We start from the raw sequence: 21,702 nt of genomic DNA on the forward strand, positions 1-21,702 counted from the left end.
CACACACACACACACACATCTCTCTCCCTCTGTCTCTATACACACATACACATCCATACATATATATATATTGGGGAGGGAAAATGTTTGAGAGAAATAAAAAAAGGCGACTTCCCAGCATGTGGACCTCATAGCAGTTTCAATCCCTATACATTTTGTGATGCACAAACTTTTTGTTATACATGATCTCATTTACCCCAATAGAATTCTGATTCTTGCAATTACTCTGGATTTACTCCAGTGCAACTGAGAGTTTATTCCATTGTCTATTTTATCTCCATAATAACCACAAGGATTACTTTAACAGAATGATAGAGTGCAATGTTTTTGATTATGCTAATAGTGAAACCAAGAGAAATCTTTCAATCTTACAGATACATAAGCAGCAGAACAAACCTTCTTGCATGCATGTCAAACAACATTTTCTTTCTTTTTTCTTACAGACAGGTTTAGAAGGTAAAATGATACAACAAAATGACAGCTAAATCTGTAATGTCTGTTACCCATATCTGCAATGATGCTTGTATACCGCAGTGATAGGCACATAGGCACATAGAAAGATATATTATTTGTCTACTGTTACTTTATTTGAGCAGCCAAAAATGCTTGGTAGCTAATTCAACAAGTAAAGACATGATTCCTGCCCCAGAAAGTATGTAATATGTGTTCCTATGCCAGACCTGAGACTCTTAATGTTCCTTTTGTATCTGCCTTCTGCCAGCAGTTGAATGGTGTAGCTTTAATCACATAAATCATAATTATGATGTTTTCATCTTGCAAGCTCAAATACTTGAACTAACAATAGTGTATTTTGTAATGGCTAGGGCATGGGTTTGCCACAGCTGGGTGCAAGCCTTCTCAAATTGACTCACCAGAGCTTCACAGTTATTTACACATGTGCCAGACAAGATGCCAGTTACATCCTTTGTAGCCAGAGTCATTTATTCATACACTTTTACTCCATAAAAAGGTAACAAAAATGAATTCAAACTTAGCTAGTTAAATCTGACTAATGTTTCTAAGATTGATGCCTTGAAAAAGATCTGCATGTTGCAGTAAGGAAAAAAGATTCCCATTTTTTTATAATTTCTACTATTTTTTTCTTTTTTAACATCTGTTACCTCTCCCTAAATTGCTAATGCTCTCTCGATTACTAAAACTCAACGCCTCTGCAAGTCCTTGTTCTGATTATATGGTACACCCATTCATTTGAGAACAGAAAAGAAAGACCATGTGACTTATGGGACCAATCACAGCTAATCCCTCAAGCAAAGCCTATCACATACTGAAATAAAACTGTTTTTACTTTTTAACTTGATGCTAAACAGAAAGTAATTTAAAGTAATAAATTAATTGTGTGAAATGAGTAATTTCACAGGCTTTCAAATAGAAAAATCTGGGGCCTTGACTCTGCAAAGATTTGTGTGCTTAGCTTTGTTGCACTGTAGATAGTCCTGCTTATTGCCACAGACTCTTCAGAATCAGTCTTGGCAGAATTGGGGTCTTAACATGGAAACTATTTGTTCACGTTAAATATTTATCAGAGCTAGTAAGTGAGCAAAAGTCCTCCTTAATAGTAAAGAAAACCAAAGTCGAGAAAGTTTGTTAGTAACTGACCAGGATCCAGGGAACAAGCGAAATGAATTCAACAGAATTTCCTTACTGAAGAATTTTGTCCTGGTTAGCTGGATCTCTTCACCAAAAGATATGCAACTAACCTTTCTATACCGATTCATTATACCACTTAGAACAGAGTTAAGCACACAATAATCATTCTTCTTACATACAGTATTTCACACCTTTGAACACACATTTAAACCGCTTACAAATTAACGTGCAATTCTGTTTCTCTTTTGGTTTTCCTTTCTTTTTTGTCCCTATGCACCAATTTCTCTCTCCTTTCTTACCCATCTCCTTGCCTCAGTCATTTCTGTCTGTCATTTCTCATGTTTTCCCCATGAGATTTTTTTTCGCTAAAATATATTGGTTAATGCATCTTTATCAATGTCAGAATTTTCCCCTCTAAAACTGTCTTTTCATTTCACCCAATCGTGTGTTAATTGTCCTAGGCTCATGGAAAGTAGGATAAAATACTGTACAAGATTTAGGATATAATTAGGTTGCCATTTTATTAACTTAACTCATCTGGGCACTACTGGCACTAACTCATTCAGCATAGGTCATGATACCTTCTTTAATCATTCTCACCTGGTTGAGAGATGCCATTATACCCTTCCATGTACCCTTTCACTGCTGGTCCATAGCACAATGATGGAACCATCCCCTCATCTCCTCTTGTACCAGGATTAAGAGTCTGGTGAAAAGGAGCTGTCTCCTTGCAGGCCTGGGTGTTAGGAGCTCAAACTCCAGGCTCTGGCTTCTTTCTGGAATGTTTTCCTCCAGGGTCATTTCCAGTTCTGGTTTCCGTGTATGATTAGAGAGCCAGGCCCCTATTAAACAAGTAGAACGCTTGCAGGACACTTACTACTGCATCTTCCCCAAGGGGAAAAGAAAAAATATATCCTATCCCACTCAATCAGGCAGCAAGGGGGGAGTTCCTTCCTGGCCCCTAAAAGACAATGAATTCAATAACTACTGCAGGCTAAAGTGTTAATCACAGTAGAGGGAGATGCTATGCATGAAATAGGGATGAGACAGAAGCAAAGGGGTTAATAATATCTCCTTTCTGCCCCATGTGTGCAGTAGTCATTAGTTTATCTGACGCACATGAGCCTGTCCATCAGCTCATCTTACACCTTTTGTTCAACATAATTCCCAAGAAGTGAAATTCTTAAGGAACAACCTTTCTTGATTGGTTGATTGTTTCTCCCCCACCCTTAACTGACCAGGGTCTTCTTCCCATTTGTCCCCATGTTAAGATTGCAGGATTTGCATTACCTCTTCAATTTACATTTCTTCTGTCTTGCACTGGTGCTCACTCTTATTTTTCATTTTGATTTTTTCACCTCCCTTTATTGAAAACTGTCTCCTTGTATTCGTGCTTTCTCTGAATCTCAACTTTATTGCAGGCTCTCCCTCTCAGCCCCTTTTATGTTCACTTCAATCTAATTTTTTAATCCTCCTTTCCCAGTCTATGTTCTGCTATTTGTTTAATATGCCTCCCATATTCCAACTTCCTTTTTCTCCTCAGTTCCTCCCTCAGTGTTTCACTGCATTATTTTTCAACATTTCCCTCACCCTTCATCTCTTGGCTGTCTCACCATGATCAGCCCTTTGACTTGGTGGCAAAATCTCTTTGACTGATGGACGACACAGAGATTATAGATTGAGGTTCCAGATCATGACTTTCCTATCAAGCTCCTTCTCTCTCTGTCAATACTTTGTGCTGCTGCAGGTTGATGCCACCTATTTTACTTTTATTCACACCTCATTTAGGGTGAAATACTCTAACTTTTTTTTTTTCAAATTGCTGTTTTCTACCTCACTGGTGGCCCAATCTTATGAGTAACTCTTTATGTGAGTGGTCTTATTGAACTCAACTTCATAAGCATTTACAGAAATTGGCTCTTAGCTACTTCCAAGCAAAGATTTAAGATGCTGTTGATCACTGGAATAATAATAGAAGGTTTTTACCTAGACAGTGATGGAAGGCTGTATATAAAACAAATGTCTATTTGATTTTCTCCCAGCATACTTCTTTCATGAACAAAGTAAAGACTTTAAAAAGAAAGGTAAATAACTTGTGAATGAATTGTTCAAAGAGTGCTTCTAACTTCTTTACCAAACCTAAGCAATTCAGGTTAAATCAGTTTATTGAACTTGTATCCCAGATCCCCTCCAGATTCAAGTCAACTCATAGTCCCCCAAGATCTCAGGATGCTTTTCACCTTCCCTGAAAGCCCCACCTCGCAGGGTGGGTGGGTTAGGCTTGGCCCAAGCAGTCTGCTCCAGCCAAGAAGGAAGGCATGCTCTAGTGCAGGCTTGTCCAACATACAGCCCAGGGGCCACCATGCCGCCCGCCAAGCCATTTTCTGTGGCCCACGGTGCTGCGATGGGAAATGAAAGTAAACACTGTTTCCTTTCGTTCCCACCCCTTGTCCCTCCCCCAGCCCCTCAGCAGCTTCCTAATGGCTGCTGAAGGGCTGGGGAAGGGACAAGATTCCCACATGCACCACATCAGCTTGACATTGCCAATGTGGTACAGCTCCTCCTCCCCCCCTCATTTTACGGTGTCCCTTCCTCCCCCCGCCCCTCCCTTCCTCATTTGCATGCCAGCTCCTCCCCTCTCCCACATTGCAAGGTTTCTGTTCCTAGCCCCACGCCTCCCTTCCTCATTTGCATGCTGGCCCTGCCCTGCACCAGTTCCCACTGGCCGCATGGGCTGGAGCAGGTAGCAGTGCAGCAGGCACAGGGGGCGCGGATGCCGGCGCGGAGGGATGCTGTGGCCAGGTCTGTGGGAGATGCTGCTGCCGCTGCTGCTGTGGCTGTTGGGGGGGGAAGCTGGTGCCGCTTCCACCTCCCCGCATCCCGCCGCGCCAGCAGACATCGCGCTGGGGGTGGTGAGTCACAGACCCCGGGAAGGGAGGGACCCCTGCCACTTGGGCTTGGGCTGCTCTGGGGGAGAGGGAGCAGGAGGGTGTCCCTGCACATCCCGCACCCCCCTATAGAGTCCCCACATGTCCCCCTGGCTGCCAAACCCAGGTGCGCAGGTTGGGAGCATCCTCGAGGCCACCCAGGTGGCAGAGAGGACATGGAGGGGTCAGGCAGCACCCCTTGACCCCTGCGCCCCCAGGCTGTGCCCGGACTGGACAGGCTGCACAAGCGCCTGCTCCTGCCAGCCCACTGGGTGATAAAAAGTTCATGATCCATCCCCACATTCAAAAAGGTTGGACACCACTGCTCTAGTGCTCCCCAGGCTTCTGGCCTGGACCACTGCAGACATGTGGCTGCATTTTCAGAATCAAAAGTGAATGTCTATTCACTTGCTTATTAGTTCAATCTACACAGTTTAGACTAACCTGCAAAAATTGAATTGACTCAGCCTCAGGCTTTTTGACTGTCCATACTTAGCCATAGAGTTCCTGTGACACCATGAGCAATAATTAAAAAAGAGAAAAGAAGCTGAATGGATGCTTCAATCCCAGTTAAAAAAATTAAGTCCCATCCCTACTTCCCACATATATGGATCTGGATTTTGTGCTTTGCGCTTATTTCTGCTGTTAATAACTACACTTATTGCACCATTCATCAAAAGATCTTGAAATACATGACAAAGGTGTCTCAGTTTTATAGCTGGGAATTTTACAGCTGAACTAGTAGGAAGCTTCTTGGCATATCGGGTTATACGGGAGATCAGAGTCTAGAAGAATGCAGGCTCCTTGCATACACTACAGAAAAATACCACCTCCCTAAAAAAGGTAAAAGATGCTATTTCAAATTACCAAGCAGCCAGCTGGCTTTCTCCTGTCTGGGAAATCAACAGAGAATTTTCCAGGTAAAAGAGATCCAAAAGGATGAGAAAATTTTGTAAAAAATGCCATTTTTTAGATGGTCCCTGTTGTGCTAGATAAATAATTCTCAACCAGGGTGCTGCTCTGTAGTCCCTTCAGGGGTGTCTCAGGGTGCCACATAACATTAGCACTGTTAGGTGTGTAAATATGGTTTGCAAGATAAACCCAGAAATTTCAAATAGGAATCCATAATCTTAAAACTGTTCTGCCCTGTTGCAAACAAAAATTGTTTTGCCTTGTTGCACACAACTCAAAAAAACCTCTGTTCTGGTTTTTCTGAGTTGTTTGCAACAAAAGAATTACTCCATTATTTTTCTGTAGTCAAAAATCGAGTGAAATCTAAGAGCCAAGAGGTGCCTTGAGTCTAAATAGCATGACAATCACTGTGCTAGACATTGTACAAACACCATAAAAGTCTCTACCCTGAAAAGCTTACAGTCTAAATACAGGGAACAATGAAAATAGAAACAAAGGTGCAGGGAAATAAAGTGACTTGGCCTGGGTCATATAGAACAGTGCTTTTCAACCAGTGTGCCGCAGCACACCAGTGTGCCGTGAAGAGCTCCCTGGTGTGTCGCAAGACTTTTGGAAAAATGAAAAGAGATACAGAAGACTTGCACAGGTGTTGGCTGTGGGGGGGAGAGAGAACCAGCAGAGCAGAAGGAAAATCATCTACTGTGCATGTGTTGGCTATGGGGGATGCACGGTTTGTGAGCCTCTGAACAGCTGTGCCACAGAATTTTGCCGTGGCAATGAGCTACAACGAGCTCATAAGTATGGGGATGGGGAATGCCTGAACAAGTGTGCCATGGAAATTTTTTCTTAATGTAAGTGCACCTTGGGCTCAAAAAGGTTGGGAAACACTGATGTAGAAGACCAGCATCAGAGCTAAAAATTATACTTGGATCTCCTGCATACTAATTCTGTACCAGACTGCCTTATCTGGAAATGCTGTGTCTCAAGCAATCTATGTTGGCTGGTCTCCCTTGGGCAAAATGGATCAGAACATTTGGATGAAAAATAATTATTGTTTTTACCTTCCATGAATCACACAGACTTTAAACAGTTTTCTGTCCTGCAGTTAAGGCTTCTTAGATCATACACAGCAGTTAGATTAAATGTAAGTTTGCTATAAGTGTAGGCTGCTGAAATGTAAGAGTGAAAAATTGACTTTGGAGATCCTCAGAAGGAGTAGCTCAAGCAATATGTGTCCACCCACAACCAGAATGAGAAAATTACAGTCAGGGACAAGGCAAAATCATAACTGATTTTTATTGGGCACTGTCCTCTATTTATTAGGATTATTATCTCCACAGCCCTCAAACTGTAAATCTGGGTCTCTCCCTTTACTCTGTAATTACAGTTTTATTTTTGGGAGGGAACGTAGCTGAGGCTGAAAAAGTTATCACTTGTTTGAAAAGGAAGGTTTCCTTCCCTTGAATATTCTTATAATCTCCATGCAATTAGTGTACTGGGACAATATAAAATTTGTGATGATATTTTTCTGGAATGAAAACAAGGGTTTAATTTATTATCTATCCTGGAACATTCATCTATCCTCTGATAGCACTGTGCTTGTAAAAATATCAAGATGTTGTTTCAATAACAAGATGATATTTCTATTCAGGCTCCAATTTTTGTCCTCCCTGCCCTATGTAATTCTAAGTGCAGCAGAAACTGGTATTATGATGGCACTATCATAGTGATGAATGGGGGTTTGTTAATGGTATTAACGTATATTTGTACTGGATTAACTAAGTTAAAAACATTAATTGATTAGGAACAGTTCTGCGATGGTATCCAGTGAGTCCTATTAGCAGTGAATTGACATCTGAGTCTATTTTTATTATAGATTAATTAAAAAAACCCATAGAGGAACCTTGCAATGTAGCATGTTCAGGGCAAGATTCCAACCTTAGATTTATGATACTGAAAGTCACAAACCAAGCTGCTGTCTTCATGGCTTGAATTACAGATTTTCCATTTAGCTGGACAATATGAATCTGCTGTTACAATTATGTTCACAATTGCAATGCTCTTGAGTGTGCATTGCATCATAATATAGTTGTTTACTTTGCTTTATTCTGAGCCTATTGCTTACAGCAATAATATATCAGCAGGTCCATGATCCCAAGTCTAGGTAAATTGTCGCACCTCATTATTTGGTAGAGCTGTCCTTAAGATAAATGCAGGTGAGTCGCAGAAATGTTGTTTCCCTCTGCAATCATTCAACTGTACCTTGTATAGTGGTCTCCAGAGAAGGTCCCCTTTCAGCAGAGACTGCTAATTCTGTAGCAGATAGTGCTGTGCTTCACTCATTCAGTTTGTCTAAGATGCACAGTCAAGTTTAGGAGCACACAGGCCTCAGTCCGAAGCTACACAGTAGAGTAAAACAGACTTGTGTCTTTTTGCAGAGCCTTAGTTAAGCACATGGCAGATAATTCTTCCTGTACTCTCGCAAAAATATGTGAATCTTTCAGTAAAACTGCACCTATAAGCAGAAAAAAGTACACAATGGGCATATCTACGTGTTCATTCATATGCTGTAATTATGGCACGTTTAGTACTTGTAATTACAGGTACTACCTTAATGTATTGTAATTGGGGCTACCGCATATTAGCCATGCTGCATGCTTTTTTTGGTGATGCTAATGTGCAGTAGACTAATTGTACTACGCAGTAGTGCAGGTTTTGCTCACCGTGCTAATGTGCAGTAGAATTAGTCTACTGTGTTCCAAGCGTTTCGTGTAGACGTGCCCAATCAGGAGTCTCATCCTTGCTTGTCCTAGCTCTGTCCAACAGAAATGTGCCAGCTGTAAACTGCCCACAGAGAACATCCAAAACCATCCTTCAGTCTCAATGGGTAGATTGAAAGAGAGATAACAGAAAATTAGATGTCCCACTCCTATTGAAAAACGGTGGGTGAAGGTAAAATAACTGCACCTTTTGCCTTTGAAAGTCTCCCTCTCCCTAAAGCCCAGTTTTCCTATACATGAACATCTCTAAATAGCACCAGCTTCCTGTACAAGTATAGTCTTCCCTATAGGCTAAGTGAAATGTGAAGGGTTTGATAGAGAACAAGATGGGAAGGGACTTCAAGAGGTCATCTAGCCAGCGTTCCACTCAAAAACAGGGTCAGCTATACCTAAAACTTCACAACTGTTATTTTTTAAAACTTCTGATGATGGAAATTCGACAGCCTCCCTAGGTAATCACTTACAATGCTTATCTATCTTTACAGTTAGAAAAATTTTCTAACTGTCTGACTTAAATCTCCTTTGCTTCAATTTAAGCCTATTACTACATTTCCTATCCCCAGTGGAAATAGAGAACAATTTGTTAACTTCCTCTGTATGTATTCAAAGACCATTATCTTGTCTCCACTCAGTCTTCTGTTTTCTAGACTAAACAATCCAAGTTCTTTCTGTATCTCTCCTCAAAGGGCATGTTTTCTGGACCTCTGATACTTTTTGTTGCCTTCCTCTAGACGCTTTGTAGTTAGTCCACGTGTCTTTCTTGATGTCTTTTGCCTAAAACTGGACATATACCACAGCTGAGGCCTAAGCAGTGCTACATATAATGGAATGATTATTTCACGTCTGACATACAGCACTGCTGTTTATACAACCTTGTATGATGTTTACTTGTTTGGCTTTTTTGCACAAGGGCATGGCATTGTTACCTTGTATTCAATTTGTAGTCTACAATCCCTTTTCTGCAAAACTGCTGCCTTGCCAATGCCTCTCCATTGTATTACTTGTGAAGCTGATTATACGTACTGAAATGTAGTGCTTTGTACTTGCCCTTATAGAATTGCATTCTACTTATTTCACACTATTCCTCCTATTTGTCAAGGCCATTTTGAATTCTAGTTCTGTCTTCCAAAGGGCCTGCAAACTCTCTATCTTGATATTATATGGAAATGTAAAGTGTACTCTGCATTCCAAGTCAGAATGAAAATGTTGACTCATGCACAACCCAAGACAAACCCCTTTGGACCCCTACTTGATACATCCTTCCAGTTTGACAGTGAAATATTGATAACTATTCTTCAAGAATTTTTTCCAAACATCTGTGCATTCACTTTACAGTAGTTTTCCCAAGAACATAGTTTGCTATTAAATTTGCAAAAACTTAATAGGAAAGGCTCTTTTAATGTAGCTTTATTCACTCTAAATTGTTACTTAATGTCTCATTAAGTCCTATCAAAAGCAATTGTACATTTATTTCCTTAACATATCTTATATTTGACTGAAAGCAGCTGGAGTACACCTCCGCATATCCAGCCATGCTTGTTATCACTGTTTTAGGGCTATTAATTCACTGTAGTACTATGCTTTAATGTACTATAACATTTAGATGTGGCATTTGGATGTGCAATAATATTATTTTGCACAATTAACTCCTGGTATCTTTCAGTATGAGTATGTTCAAAAGTATTATCAGTTATGCTGTGTTATTTTCAGATTACATTGGGTATTTGTGCCTTTTGCTAATAGGATGTCCTTTCCTTAGATAGTAGCAACATACACTGAATTATAACAACGTTTTTATAGTCTTTTGCAATACTATAAATTACAAATATACCACAGAGATGCATCCAGTCTCAAATATTGCCCAACCCCAAATGCTACCTTTGCAAAAGGCATTATCTTTTTTTATAATTAACAACAAAAATATCAAATACCCCTAAACCACTGGTTCTGAAACTCTTTTGGGCTTGAGGCACATTGCACTGGACTCAAGGCAACTCTCCATAACTTTTGTGAATGGAATGGCACCCAGTTTTGAAAGCTAATTTATATATTACAGTGTTTACTTCCTTGCAGAGGAGCCAGGCAGCAGGGGTGTTGGATCAGCCAGGGACAAGTCTGAGCCTGCACATAACCGCTTACCTCTTCACACCTCACTTATTTCCTTATACCTTGCCCCTCATAGCACCCTTCAAAGGATATCATGTCATCTCTCCGGCAGGGAGGGGAGGACAAGATGCCGGTTGGTGGAGTGGTCCCTGCACTGTGGTGGGGGGCTGGTGCTTCTCTCTGCATCAGCAGCGGCCTCCCCAAGAGGCACCCACCCGCAGGCACCTGGCTCGGGCAATCCCAGGGGGCACCGCAGCCAGGGAGGGATGCACCGGGCCCCCACATAGCTCAGGCAGACAGACAGGCTCAGGCGGGGAGAGGAGAGAAATCAGGCTCACCACTTTTCTTGGGTGGAGCCTGCTGTCCCAGGCTGCTACCAGGCTGCCTGCAGGGCTTCTTGCAGAGCTGTGGAGTTGCACGAAACCCGGTGCTTTGTTCCACTCTAATTTTGGTAAATTCCAGGCAATGATTACAATATTATTTTAGTATATGCAATATGTGTTGAAGCAAACTGTTCTCAAGTATACTGCATAAGTCAAGGGTAATAATGAGATCACTGGAGTTGCTCTTAATTCACACTGATATAACTGACATCAGAATCTGGCCCTCACTGGAGTAAAAAGCAAAATTCAGTTCTTGGGTCTGCATTTTGATATTCTGGTCTTTCAACAAGCAAAGACCCTTGACATCAGTGGGAGTTCTGTACACATAAAAAACCCAGCATCATTGTCAAGATCCAAAATGCAGTCCAGAAGAATTTTTTTTGTAAGGATTTAAAATGCAACAGATGGAATTCTGATCTTGATTGCTGAGGTGTTTTTTAATAGGCGCAACTCTCCTGTGCTCAGTGTTGTTACCCCCAAGTTATGCTGGTTTAACTGAGCTTAGATTTGGGCCTATGCTATTCTCCATTAGCTTTCTGCCGCTAAGAGCAGAATCAGTCCCAACACATCAAATTACACTCTCAGCTGTTCATCCATAAGTCCTATTGAAATCTATGGAAATTGTATATGTTCATCTCATGGCAGAATTTGGCCCAAGGTTATAGAGATCCTAGTATTTACAAAACAGATTAAGTACAAGTCACTGGCACAAATATATAGTTGTAATACTTCATGGCTTTAAAAATGTATACTCATGGGTACATGTGGGATATCCATGAAAGTGATGGAAAATCTTCCTCCTAACTCTGCTTATGTTCAGAGTACAGTGATATTATTCAGGAAACTAGTCTCATATGTTAACCACATTTCACTGACTTTCATCAAAAGTTAGAGGTTTTCAGATGAGTGTGCTTTTCATCCTTCCCCTCTCTCTAAATTTTCTAATCTTTGTCTATAATGGTTAATCAAATGCACACATGCTTTTCTAACATCTGAGATATTCAAAAACTTTTGTGCATGTTTTTAAATAACCTTTAAAGTATGGCCAAGTTTGTTCATTGTATTCTTTATGTCTCAGGAAAAAAACCATACATAATAGAGAAGGATTTCTCCAAGGCCAACATTTATATCAAAGAAAGAAAACAATATGAGAGAAACAGATAACTGACAGGCCTGCTCAACATAGTTTTATCCTTGGCCATGCACATGAGACTATCAGGGTTGCATTGATGTAACAGAGCAGAATCTAGCCAAAGGAATTCAACTAGCTTTAAGAAAACTATAAGAATTTGATTCTACACAGGACAGAGGTAAAGTATGCCATGCAAAGAAGCAAGTTGTAAGAGTGATAAGTAGGATGGGGAAATCAGTCTAGCATTAGAGAGTTGTGGTGGGAGACTGCCAAGTCCCTCCTACCTAATAGGGGTAAGGCCCAAGAGAATATATAGCTAATTACCTCACTGGCAAGTAGGGGATCCTGCTGGAGCCCATATTTCCTGAGTCACACTCATTCACTGACTACTCTCCTATGTTTAACATTAAATGCTTGTGAATAAAAGCATGGGTACATTGGAATCTTGAGATTTACTACTGCTCAGGGTGCAATAATTAACTTTACTGCATTCATGTACAGCATGCTGTTACACTGAAACACAATAGCCTGGTGCACTGCAGTGACATCTGAAAAGAAGAACTATTCTAAGGTAAAAACATTTAGGCTAAGTACAGACAGTCAAAAAGCCCAAGGCTAAATCGATTTCAGTCTTTGCAGGTTAGTATAAACTGCACAGATTAAATTGGAAGAGAAGTGAACAGACATTTACCTTTAATTCAGGAAATGCAACCACATGCCTGCATTTATGCAGGCCAGAAGCTGGGGGGGAAGGCTTGAGCAAGGCTCTCTGGCTGCATGCTCACTTCCTGTTTCTGCTGCCCCCAAGGTCTCTGGGACTTGCAGTCCAAAAATCACAGCACCAGGACTCTGTAGGATTGTTCATCACTTCCTTTTCCTGCTTCCAGATACCTCTGGGATTTGTAGTCCACAGTTGCAGCCAGCAGTAAGTTTGAGCTGGTAAAGGAGTTTAACACCCTCCCTGGCCCCAGCCCCCAGCTGGGGTTTTACAAGGTGGGGGAACTGCTCCCCGCACAGGCAACTAGGCTGCATCCCCAGCCGGGTTGTGCCCCCATTTGTCAGCCAGCCCTCGCTGCTCCAGCCCTGTTCTCTGGAGCCAAAGCACAGCACAACCCAGCCTGGGGCTGAAAAGCATGCTGGGGTGCTGGGGGACTGTGATCTAACTTGAACCAGGAAGGGGACAGAAGTTTCATAAACCGGTTTGACCCAGATCAGTTAAGTCTGACACCACATTTAACCAGGTTTATCTTAAACCAGTTTCAGCCATTTTGAAACTGGTTTATGTGCACTGAACTCCTGTTCTGTTACAGGTTTAAACCAGTTTCTGATCATTTAAACCAGTTCATGTGTAACTTCTGTCCCTAACCTTAAAGGGGACTTGGGCATTTGGGGTTCTGATACAGGCTCTGCAACAGCCTTCCTGCATAAACTTGGATGAGACATAGAGGTTACACTTTTCTCTTGTTCTGCACTTGTGTTGAGCAAAGCAGGTATTATATGCTGCCAAATCATACAGGGAGAATTTTGTGTTGATAGAAATGATGACAGAAAGCGAAAGACAGTGGGGAGCAGGGACACTAACTCTATCTGAGCTTCAGTTCCCTCTCTCCACAATGTTGCATTTCCTCACAGGCAGGAATGAAGATAAATAATATTGGGCCTCTTCCAATACAGTGCACCAGTTTTTCTAGACCAGTAAATGCACATATAGTAGACAGGGCGGATAAAAATCAGCAATTTTTTTTAAATAAAAAATTTTATTTTTTTAATTTAAGTCAGATTTTTTGATGTCATCATATTTAAAAAAAATTTTTTAAGATGCTTTAAAAAATAAACCTATATAAAGGTCATTTTAATTTAAGATATGTTAAAACTCAAGGATTACATAATGAGATCTGGTGGCCACCTATAAGTTTATAAGGGGTGTTCACCAGGATCTGGGGGAACGTTTGTTCACCAGAGCGCCCCAAGGGATGACAAAGTCACACGGTTATAAACTCCTGCAAGACCGTTTCAAGCTGGACATAAGGAAGAACTTCTTTACTGTCTGAGCTCTCAAGGTCTGGAATGGCCTGCTGCCGGAGCTGGTTCAAGCACCTACTTTGAACACCTTCAAGAGAAACCTGGATTTTTTTTTTGCTGAGATCCTATGACCCCAGCTGACTTCCTGCCCCTGAGGCAGGGGGCTGGACTCGATCTTCCGAGGTCCCTTCCAGCCCTAATGTCTATGAAATCTATGAAATCTGTTACCATCTGTGAGTCATTTGATTAGCACAAATTCCAGGGTCAAGTTTTTATTATTGCATTTTATATTTCTATCAGTTCTAGTCACAGATTAAAAAATAATAATAATGAAAAAGGACATGAATATTCATATTTCTACAGCATTCTTGTGAGGTTTCTTCAGGGTTCACTAGACCTACTGCCTCTTTTTTCTCCTCTCCCAATTCTCTTTCTTCCCTTTTTCCCCTTCCCTCTTCCTATCCTTTTTACCACTCACCTCTACCATGTCACTTTTCACGTTGCTCTTCCTTTCTCAAGCTTCCTCTTTCCCCAGGTCTTTGACTATCACTTTTGAAAAGCCTGCTTCATACCCATAGGGCTGGCCTTTGCACAGTGATTTCCAGTGCTCTAGGAAGGTGACCTAGCAGCAATTTTAGGACTGAAAATCACCAAGCAAACTAAATATGATTGTATCTGTCAAATCCTTAACAATAAAATAGCACATATGTGTGAATGAAGAGGGGTGTTTCTTCAGATAGATTAATTCAGCAACCTACACAGTGTTTAATAACTAATAACTTTTGCTAGTAACTAATATGGTAACTGTATTTACTAAAATATCAAGAGAGAGGTTAGAGAGAGAGAATACTATCCAAACATCCTCTAGCAACTGTAGATTAGAGCTCTTTGGCTTACTGGAAATAGAGGAGGCAGAATAATAGAATTTGTTCTGTTACAAAAGAGTCCCTCATGCTGCTAATCAATTCTGTGGCCAAATTTGCTATTGTGATCTGGTGCTTTATCTCTGCCAACTCCTGTAATTATCTCTCTTCCCTTTCTCCATTAGCAGCCTTTTCAAAGGATATGAGTTTTCAAATTGTCTAATTATGCAATATCATGAATCCATACCATAAATACTTTACATCGTTCAGCATAACTGCTTTACAAATGTTGTCTCTTGCAGTTGTAGGTAAAATGCATTATTTGAGTGTTTCTAGGCCCTCTCGACTGTGGTTTTATATTGCAACCCCTTTTCACTCTTTACCTCCTTTTTCATCACAGGTTACAGGGTGACAGATTACTTGCTGTCTGATTAGCTAAAGGACAGTTAGAACAGCTGAAAAAATAAGATGACATTCAAATATCCATCACTTCCAGGTAGTATAATATTCTCAGAATGATCAGAATAGTCTTGACCCATCATTCATTGTTATCATTGTCCAAAACCTCACCTTACAAGGGCTGTAGCAGAAAGAACAGCATAGCATCAGGCAACAAACATATCCAAGGATATAAACAGTTCTTACAAGGACAGTCTAGTGGGAACAATGTTTTCAGGAGCAAACAAAAATAGCAGAACACATAAACCAATGGCAGATATTGAAGCGCTTGCTCTGCCAGTGGGCCAGCAGGTGGTGTTATGATTGAAGGCACAATGAAGTGTCTACTGTGACTTAAGGGATATGCAATATCCCAGAAACCAAAATATGTCTTTGGGCTTCTGTTTTTAAAGTGTTTAATATATGCAGACATCACCATAAAATGTATTTGGGAAACAAATACTACAAACATATGTAACTTTTTTATTTTTTGTATTTATTTACCAAGCAATCAGATGATTCCCAAAAGAATCTAATGATTAGCTGGCTAAGTCAGAACATCTGCAGGATGTAAGAATAATGGAAGGAAGCTGGAGTTTTGGCTACCACATTTATAATTAGCAATTATAATGATCTTAGTGGTGTCCTCCTGAAAGAGCTTGAATATTCATGTGGAGGCATATCATTATGTTTCACTGCTTTTGGTAACTGTAGACACTTGCATAGAGTCAAGCACATTTATCTCAGGAAGTCAAAAATGAGCATTCCAAACACTTTCTGTTGAAAATGATAAGGAAAGCTGTTATTTGCAGCAAGATGGGGAAAGGAGCTCAGCATCCAAGATCTCATTTTGGCATTTGCAAGTCTGTTTGCATCCATCTTCTCATGATTAGCTAAGTTCAGATCTGGTGCCAGTGGGTGCAAGTACATTTTGGAAATAGAGTTGCACCTCATAAGTCCAGGCCTGAATTTGTGCATAAACTTCTGAAATATATTAAATAAAAGTTATTGTCTAGGAAAGATCATGCATTTGTCCAATTTGCTCATTTGAACACCATCATTCTGTATGTAGTCACTATTCAATCTCCAATTGAAACCATAAAATACATATACTTTGGAAACATAGTAAATTGATGCTTTATTGAATTGCTACATAGCTGCATCATGAGCAATTAAAAAATAAATGTCTTCTTCGGTTCCATTCCCTTTATAAATAAATATGAGACATATATATGTTGCTTTCCCAGTCATGGCCTCTGCTCCTAAGTTCATCATAAAATAAAATAATAGTATACAAATCACACTATACTCCCCTCAGAACAGCCAAGGTTTTAGTATACAAAATAGGAAGAACCAGTCATATCTCTGTGAAGGATGGAAAAGGTTGCTATCCCATTTGCCCTCTGGGCATCCAGAATCCAGCACTTTGGAAAACTAGGAGTAGTGACCTCTTGCTTTAGCAGGGGAAATTTAGGTTGGAGTTTAGAAGGAACATTCTGACTTTGAGGGTGGTCAAGCATTGGAGCAGGCTACCTAGAAAAACTGTGGATCCGCATCCTTGGATGTTTTGCCGGTTAGATAGACACTTGGCTGGGATGCTTTAGTCAGGGATGATCCTGCCTTGAGCAGGGGGATGGACTAGATGACCTCATCAGGTCCCTTCCAGTCCTACTTTCCTATGATCCTAGATCTTTCTGTCTGTCTTTTTTTTTTGGAAGCAGGGTCACACCTTGTGCCCCAATATGAAAATTGTGTATGTTGGTATCATTAAGCTTGATTGTTGCATTTTGATATGTATATACATTTGGGAGTTACAGAACAAAATACAAACCAGCAGAAAACAAGGCTACTTTCTATCATGCTTTGTAAAGAGGTGAAGCCAAGTACCATAGCATTTATACAGAAGGCAACAGTGGAAAAGAGAGTTGAATTAAGAAATAAGTGTAAGAGATTGGAGAGTGAACTTCAGCAGTTCAAACTCTCCCATTTGAGTCCCAATAGATTGGGTAGCCAGTGAGCCCTCTAATTCTCCAGTATAGGATTGCAGTTGCAAATGATTGGGGTCCATCAACACCCTACCTGGAACCCATTGCTATTGCAAAATACTGATTGAGGCTCCAATATCAATCAGCATTTGGGGGGTTTTCACATTCCCTTTTTCTCCCACTAAAACCTGAATGGTTGGGCACCCCCAGTAGTCAAAGCAGACTCATCCTACCAGCCCCCTGGGTGCTTGGGGAGTGGGGCATCCCTATTGTGGATCAGAAGGCACTGAAGACTGAGCTGACTGATTCAGGTCTGGCTCTACTCCTTCTGCTAGCTCCTGTGTCTGAACAAGCTCTATCAATCTCTTCACCAATACATACACCATTCCACCTGTCTCCATCTTCCCCCATAGACATCAATTTCTTCCAGAGCTCTGTCCAGAGGGAATCATGACCTTCCTCCTTCTGACCCTCTCTGCAGATTCCATATTTCATCCTACCTCTGGGTCCTTGACCCCTACTTGCACCTCTTTACCTGAATCCCATCTTGTGCTGAGGAGTACCAAACTTCCAAAAAAGTTGGTCCATTGTTTCTAAAGGTAACACCATGCTTCCTTATGCATTATGTAGCTACTACGTTAGTATGCCCACTTCTTTTCTCTTCAGTCTTCAGTTTGACACCCTTTTCCCATCACTCTCAAGATGCTTCTTAAGTTTGAAGAACATAAGTTTACAGTCCCCACTCCTATTCTGGGCTGGTCTCCAAGTTTACTAGGTAGTGAAATCTTTTTTACATTAGCACACAATATAGCTTTTCTAAATTCTTCCATCAAGTTACAGTGAATGTTTTATTATTATGTACAGATACCATGCTCATGGCTCTCTGCCTGTCATTTGGATACTATCATATTCTGCAAGGTTAAATTAAAACTGAACTTCAAATAATTTTGATGCAGTCAAATACACTTTATGTGAAAAAACTCATCATATGCTAAAAGGTTAGTTCTAACCAAAGCATTGTAGTGTTGTAGAGTGTTTAATACATCTGAAAATTGGCCACTTATTTAAGGATCTGATTCAGCAAGCTATATAAGCACACGTATCATTCTATATATGAATACATGTATTGGCTTCAGTGGGACTACTCATTTGCTGAAAGCTTGGCAAATAGGTTTCTTGCCAAACTGGGTGGGCGATCACAGTACCAAAGGTAGAATTTGTTACCCAATTTTATATATCCCCATTTGGGTCTCAGCCTTTTGAATGGAGTAAAAACCAGGGATCCTAGTTTTCTCTGAGAAAAAAAAATCCCCAATTTTTGGATTTTAAAAAGTAACCCCAAATCCACATTTCTCATGATCAAAATGAAATATCACTAGTATATAGAGATATAGATATATGTATTCATTTTCATAGATTCATAGATGTTAGGGTCAGAAGGGACCTCAATAGATCATTGAGTCCGCCCCCCTGCATAGGCAGGAAAGAGGGCTGGGTCTAGATGACCCCAGCTAGATGCTTATCTAACCTCCTCTTGAAGACCCCCAGGGTAGGGAAGAGCACCACCTCCCTTGGGAGCCCATGCCAGACCTTGGCCACTCGAACTGTGAAGAAGTTCTTCCTAAGGTCTAGTCTAAATCTGCTCTCTGCCAGCTTATGGCCATTATTTCTTGTAACCCCCGGGGGCCCCTTGGTGAATAAAACCTCACCAATTCCCTTCTGTGCCCCTGTGATGAACTTATAGGCAGCCACAAGGTCGCCTCTCAACCTTCTCTTGCGGAGGCTGAAAAGGTCCAGGTTCTCTAATCTCTCCTCATAGGGCTTGGCCTGCAAGCCCTTAACCATACGAGTGGCCCTTCTCTGGACCCTCTCCAGGTTTGTGGATGTGGATTTTGGGTTATTTTTTTTAATCAGAAAACTGCGGGGGGCGGCGGGGGTCATCAGAGAAAACCAGTATCCCTGGAAATAACTATTCAAGAAGCCACTTAAAAAAGATATAACCTCACACATGCACTTTTGAATATTTACCCAGATACACCTGTGGAAAGCAAATATGGGTGAAAGGAGGGAAAGGTAATTTGTTTTCAGTAAAAGAAATGATAGAAAAAGCAATTTCTCCCAGTATATTAACATCAACGGTTAATATTTGTTTGGATTACAGACATTCACAGATAAACACTTTTACCTTGCTATTTATTCAAAACTTAATTCAAAAGTCAATATTGCTTAGTGTTAAGGTCCCTTTTTTGTTTTGGGTTGCATTCCTATACGCAGGTTTGCAAACAGAAACTATTAGACTCCTGAATCCTGATGTGACGACAATGAAAGAGCAAGACCAGGGTTAGCATTGCCAGATCTGGTATTACATGGAAGTCAATGATGTAAACAAATTCGGAAGTGAGAGTTTTTTCCATTTAGCTGAAATAACACTTGCACAGAGGAGGAAATAACCCAGAATCCACAGGAGCAGAAGAGATGTCTGAACATTTTATTTGCCAGTAGTCTTCAGATAGGCTAAGCTTAACCCATGTGTACCAGCTGTAATAGCAATCACAAATGTTTGGGAGGTACATTTTCCTCCGACAAATGCTGGCTTCCTGGTCATTGGGAAGGAAAAGGAGTGGCATCCTGTCTACAGATGTTTCCTCAAAAGAAAAGCTCTGCTGGCAAAGCTAGGAAAGATGCTTTTCTATGATAGCTCCAATGTTTATTGTTTTGTACACTGTGGTTAGAGCTACTGAAGATATTCATGTTGAAACATATTGTTTTATAGGAAATGATAATACAGCTGATAAATGATAACCAGCTGATAAATGGGTTTGCCTGTGTGAGTGAGAGATGAAATAATTCCCAGATTATGCTGTTCCATGTTCAATAACATCATTCTGAACCAAACATTTCAATGCAATTTGTACTGAGAAAGTTGCAGAGTACTGTTGTGGGTACCAGGAATTACGTGTCTCAGGGCATAATGCTGTTTCATCAGGTTGCACAATGTAAAATCTATAGCATATATATTTTATGAAAATAATCTCTGTTGTAGTTCCAAACAGAAAGCAAATAGAGACTAGACTTTTGAAGTACAGCACTCTCAAAGGCTTTTTCTGCAGTTATCTAAGCTCCCTTTTGCTGAAGTATGAGGAGAGAAAAAAATGAAAAGAAGTAATAGGAAAACCAAGATTTTTGCAAGTAGTCCCTTAAGCATTTAGATACCAACAAACCCAGAGTTGTCAACCTTTGGATAGAGAGGGTGTTTTGCAAACACATACACTACTTACCTCTAGAGGCATAATCAAACCCTCTCCTCACTAATTACCATCTGTGTTAACATAAGTAATGTCACTTCATATGGTACAGTGCTGGAAGTGGTGATTCACTGGAGCAAAAATATCAGTGGGACAGCACCCTTAGAAATGATGAGCATGATCTAGGTTAGTGGGTGAAATAGGGATACTCATGGGTAATTTTATTACCTGTATACTAGCTCTCTGGCCAGTGCCTGAAGAAGCAGCCCAGGGGCTTATTGGTGGCACTCTGCGTGCATAAGCAGGAGATTGGCACAGAAGGGTCATCAGAGCACAATATCTTGCCCGTTGATATTCCATGAGCAAGGAGGGAGGTTATGGAAAAGGAAAAACCATGTTGTGTTGCTTAATAACGATCTATTTAAGTACTGAGCTGGGAGAATACTTTCATTGGAAATAATGTATTCAGCTGTCTATTTTCTATTTGTAAATAGTCAATGAACAAATCCTAGATTTTTCTCAAATCTCTTTCTTATTCAGAACTATTTACAGTGAACATTTCTCAGTCTTTGCTAGCACAGCAATGTGAATTTTCAATATTTGAAATTCAGGATGGTTTGATTTGATGCATGGCATGTTTCCTTACCTATACTGGATAGTGTTTTACGTTAGGTTGCAAGTGTTAATTTAAAATTTGATTTCCATTAATAATCTTTTATCCTTGTTTAAAATATACTCCTTTGGCAAACAGTCCTGCCCATAGATTATTTGTGAAACTATTCATAGATGTGAAAACAAAAGAAATGCAAAGCAACTTCAATTTAAAGACTCAAATGAATATGCATGGAAAATGTTGTTGTGTTTGCCTAGCTCAGGAATCTAATGTTATTCATTCATCCAGATTTGAAGGGTATTAGCCACAGCATGATACTTCAAGGCAAGAGCTTAGCAGGGAAATGTTAAATTTTCAGCCCTATGTGAGAGCAAAAGAAATAGCCATTTTCCATCAGTCTTCTTACAAAAAATACAAGGTTTTTTTTCAATAAACTATTTCATTTAGTGTTGGGTTTTTTTATTTGAGCTTCAATTCTCTGAAATGGATGTAGATTTGTTTCTGCATCTGACTTCCTTTTGGCCTTATGATACGTCTTTAGTAATGCATTTTCCAGAAGAAACCTTTCAAAGTAATTCTTGTGTGACATAACTGATAGCAAAATGAAGGGTAGTTGGTAACTACTAAATGCAAAAAGGGAGAGACAATGTTTTGTTTTCTTCTCATTCTTCACTGTATAGCCCCATCC

At 40.4% G+C, this 21,702-nt stretch overlaps 1 long non-coding RNA gene across 2 annotated transcripts; it reads right to left on the reverse strand.

Annotated features, from left to right (window-relative positions):
* Nucleotides 1-4,899: 4,899 nt before the first annotated feature.
* On the reverse strand, nt 4,900-12,640 carry LOC112550294. 2 transcript variants are annotated; one of them, XR_003094056.1, is made up of 4 exons: nt 12,540-12,640; nt 10,672-10,775; nt 8,171-8,326; nt 4,900-7,962 (listed from the first exon to the last, which is right to left on the reverse strand). It is a non-coding gene; the product is annotated as an uncharacterized LOC112550294 (long non-coding RNA). The 2 variants fall into 2 exon arrangements; XR_003094057.1 differs by lacking the exon at nt 10,672-10,775.
* Nucleotides 12,641-21,702: the final 9,062 nt, after the last annotated feature.

This window comes from Alligator sinensis, unplaced genomic scaffold (assembly GCF_000455745.1).
Source record: "Alligator sinensis unplaced genomic scaffold, ASM45574v1 scaffold597_1, whole genome shotgun sequence".
NCBI lineage: Eukaryota > Metazoa > Chordata > Crocodylia > Alligatoridae > Alligator > Alligator sinensis.